Here is a 4360-nt window from a genome sequence, read left to right as displayed (position 1 = left end):
CATCTTTTTTGATGTAGAAATTACTCTCGATCTACATAAACGTCCTTGATACTTTCTTTATCTACAGACCTTCCTCGATTGACAAGTCTTTATTCCCTGTTATCGACTGACAAGTCACACTAATCTCATTACAACAATTTGAACTCATTAAAAAGCATAAATTGACAGATATTGATTAGAACTATTCCCATCATAGTTACACACCTTCAGAGAGGGTGAAAACAATGTAGCTACACGTGAGCAAGCATACCTTTTATTTGCTTCAGTAAATGTCGCTGCAACCAGATAACGTCTGTTGAAGTATCCAATGTTTCTTCCTTTGGCTTTTTCTAAATATTTGGTCATGTTCCATCACGGAAAGCACTATCTTTGTCGATATCAACGAACTTAGTGTACGAGCTTGCCGAGTGTGTGTACATTTTAACCAGATCATTTATCTCCCAAAGACGATGCTTACATCAAATTTTAATGTCTGATCGATTTTAAATCTGGGCGCGCATTATTCAGCTTGTTTTGCTGCGAGAAGTTTAGTTTAATGCCCAGAAAACGAACAGTTTTGTTCTTGTAACAAAACATGAAACAAAAAGCACGTCGCTGATTATATTTACTTATCCCTGAAGAGGCTTTTAGCAGAGTGGATGTAAGTATTAAGCGAAATAATTAGATTAATTTCTAAGTCTCCATTTTTAAAACCAAGTGATTAACCATGTTAATGAAGTTTACTATAAGAAAATTCAAACATTTCTTCCTTAAAATCTAAACATAACCAAATAAAATTGAACAGCTCTGGTTTAAAAACACGAACAGTTCCAAGTATTTAAATCAAATGTCACAAACACACTTTACCAGAACTTAGTAAGAAATAATATGTAAAATTTTAGCAGTTTTCAAAGCAAAATGAGTTGTAATTTTTGAGATTTTAGTTGATGTTTGCTGTTTTATAAGAAGAGTTTTGAAATTTGTTTCTCGAAACCATTTCATAGTATTTGTCAACGAAAAATTTCTATTATCCACCCATTTGATTAAATATACAACTGAAGGCTACTTTTATACATTAACATGCCTGAAGTTTCTATAAAAGTGGAAAGATGGGGACTGTTTAATTGCTGGCTTCAAATTTTCAGGTGAAGTAGCCGTCCAGTTATATTTAAGTTCAATAATCTACCTGTTCGGGTTTCCAACATTGCAAGGTGCATTTTATCATAAAACAAAGCTGTCATAAAAATTTGGGAGGAGAGTCCCGGGCTTAAGAATCGTCAACGACAATCAGAGCAAACATTGTGTAAATAAGAGGCAGGAGAAGCTGAGAAATTATGGCCATCTTATGTCGAAACGAATGAAGAAAGCGTTTCTTGAACATAGCACACCACCTCTTGGTGAAACAAGGTTATTCCGTAGTTTAACTGTGGTTTGTTGTGTTTGTTATTGGCATCATGTTGTTGCGTCCATATAATGTGTCTTCATCATTCACTGTACTTACTTGAAGCGTTTATTGCATCCGCTAGATGACGTACAAAAAGAAAAAAAGTTTGACTTGAAACAATTCATGAACAAAAACAACTATTCAGTGTTGGTAAATGAAAACCACAAATCAGCATTTTCTAAAAATTAGTCAATACTAAACATAAACAATTACCACTTACCACAGCTTACTCTCAAGTCTATCATCTAAAACCTTGTCGCAATCCTTTTACTTCATTAATATCGTAATCAATAACATTTACCATTTTACCACAGCTTAAAGTTTGTTCATTACGGCGGATACAGGCAAGGTAACGTATTGTTAGCGCTTAGGCTTAGGATTTGATAAGGGTAGTGGTATATAGAGGAATATATTCATAGCTGCTGATACAGGCCAGGTATGGTTAACGCTAGGCTTTGGACTTGATTAGGATTGTGTATATAGGTGTATTAATAGCTGTAAATATAGGCCAGGTATGGTTGAGTATGTGTTAGGCTTAGAGTTAGTTATCGTTAGGATATAAGGTATAAAGTAATTTAGTACACTTTACCTTACTTATGAAAGTTTTTAGACTTATTTCAACAGATGTGACTTCCCTAGCGCATACTTTAATTTTTTTGCTACTCGGCATTCGTGCATAATTCAATTTGGTTAGTGTCATAAGACCTTGCAATTCATTATGGTATTTTTATTGTAAACAAAATGAAACGAATGTGTTTATGCTTAGATTATGTACTTATTTATCGAACTAACGTTTTAAAATGTCAATTTTAACGGCTAACTCACAAATGTTAAGATTTTGCTTTTATTTTATTTTCAGATCAGATGTTGAGATTGAATTTCAGATTTACATTATCAATGGCGTTTTATACCACGCATGATGAGTGGCTAAAAATTTTCAATTTTTTCGGCATATGGCTAGATTTATGAGAAATGTTTGGGCGGAATTTATACCTACAACAACAGTGGGAAGTCAGCCACCATAAGTGTCTTACATCAGCAAATATACCTATTCGTTCAAATTCTTATAATGAAATAAATTACTAAAAATTACATTTGAAAAAATGTACGAACAATAATATAATCCTAAACACCATGAACTTTTGCAAAAAGACTTATCGTCGTACGAAGCTGTGGATCTTACCAACATTTTTGTTGGTGTGACTGAATTTTTTTAAAATTCCTTTTACCACAAAGCATTACATGAAGTAATTGTTACTAGATATTAGTTTTAATTGTTTTTGTTGATTTTAAGTATAAAAATTAGGTAGTTAAAGTTTATCTGTCTGATTTTTGCAATTTAACCTATTCGGTTGCAAAATAGTTCATGTTTGATAAAATTCAAATTTTGTGTGACGTCTTATATGTAAGATTGACAAAGTTTGACCACATATGCAAATTTTCTAACCGTATCTGATCAATTGAGCGTAACACTCCTCCTTTGCCACTATTTAAAGCAGGTGGGAGAGTCTAAGCTCATCACGACAAATCTAGTGAAAAAATTGCATATATGGTCATACTGGTTGGAAATAACAAAAACTTCAACATCTGTTGAATAACAAAAGATAGGCTTAAAAATTGTTTAAAGGAATGTTCTGATATTTTAAAAGCTGTCTACAATAAATTATATAATTTAACATTCTTTTACATTTTCGCTATAATAAGAAATAGTCAAATGGTACATGACAATACGCTATGCTAAATTGAAAATGTTGAAAGCTGGCAATGTCGATGTCGATAAAAAAGAGGTTAATTTTATGGTAATTTTTCTGAGTTTTGACGTCTCATACTTATATATACATTTTAGTTGGTAAAGATAACGACAAAAGATTTTGTTCGTGAAGGAAGTGTTTCAAAACGAGGACCAAGGGTATGGAGAATGATCGTCATTGTCGCTTTAGGCGATGTAAAATAGTATTTTTATATATTACCTAAAGCTATTTTTATTCGCATTGGTAATTTGACTACGAACCCAAATACTCCTCAAGTGCTCACATTTTATTGTCCAACACAAATTCATACGACTTTTAAATCGTTAAGATGTACAACCTCACATATAAAAGAATGTAAAATAATATTGTCTTCTTTCTTTACTACTTACACTAACATCTTCTCTGTTTCACCTCCCCCTTTTTGCTTATCTTTCTTCCCTATCTCATCCCTCTATGCTCATCTTTCTTCCTATCTCATCCCTCTATGCTCATCTTTCTTCCTATCTCATCCCTTTATTTGTATTAGGCACGAAAGGTTATGACGTCACTCGGGTTTTAACGAATACGAGGCCCCGCTCGGCTACGGCTTTGATCTGCCACCAGATCGAGTTTACGAATTTAGTGCTGGCACGGAGGACGAACGCGAAGAGTGGGTTAAAGACTTGAAGAAAATAGTATCAACGTCATTAACGGAAGAAGATAGAAAAGGTTTGTAAGAATATTTTCTTTGTGAATTTCCGACATGCTTACTCAGATTGTAATTTGTTAAAAACCTACTGAGTTAATGTAAATTCAGCATCAAATTCTTGACATGGAAAAACTGCATATTGATTTTCCTGACCCTATTACGTCATTAAAAATAACAAAGACATTGTCAGTCCGTGTGGCATATTTATTTGCATACCGTGAATGGTCCAAAACGCCTCGGCGTTTAATAAATTATAGCGGCTGTAGTAAGGAGATAATTTCATGTGTTAAGGTTAAACTCCCGCGTGTTTCACGATAAGTTCACGCGTTGTTCTCATTATATTCACACTTATTTCATGATAACTGACTAAATATATATCGAGGCAGTTATTGCTTGAGGTTTGCCAACTGACAATCGCATAACCGTGTTTTAATAATCTCTTTCCAGCAATTATTGAGCGAAGATTTGAAAGAAAAAAATCTCAACAAAGTTCGTTAT

General features: G+C 33.3%; 1 long non-coding RNA gene across 1 annotated transcript; it reads left to right on the top strand.

Annotated features, from left to right (window-relative positions):
* Positions 1-1757: 1757 nt before the first annotated feature.
* On the top strand, positions 1758-3721 carry LOC124448928. The gene is made up of 3 exons (XR_006949329.1): positions 1758-1772; positions 3270-3332; positions 3701-3721. It is a non-coding gene; the product is annotated as an uncharacterized LOC124448928 (long non-coding RNA).
* Positions 3722-4360: the final 639 nt, after the last annotated feature.

This window comes from Xenia sp. Carnegie-2017, unplaced genomic scaffold (assembly GCF_021976095.1).
Source record: "Xenia sp. Carnegie-2017 unplaced genomic scaffold, XeniaSp_v1 HiC_scaffold_23, whole genome shotgun sequence".
In the NCBI taxonomy this organism is placed as follows: Eukaryota; Metazoa; Cnidaria; class Anthozoa; order Malacalcyonacea; family Xeniidae; genus Xenia; species Xenia sp. Carnegie-2017.
The sequence above is the reverse complement of the archived record's forward strand: the minus strand, read 5'-3'. Positions and strand labels throughout refer to the sequence as shown.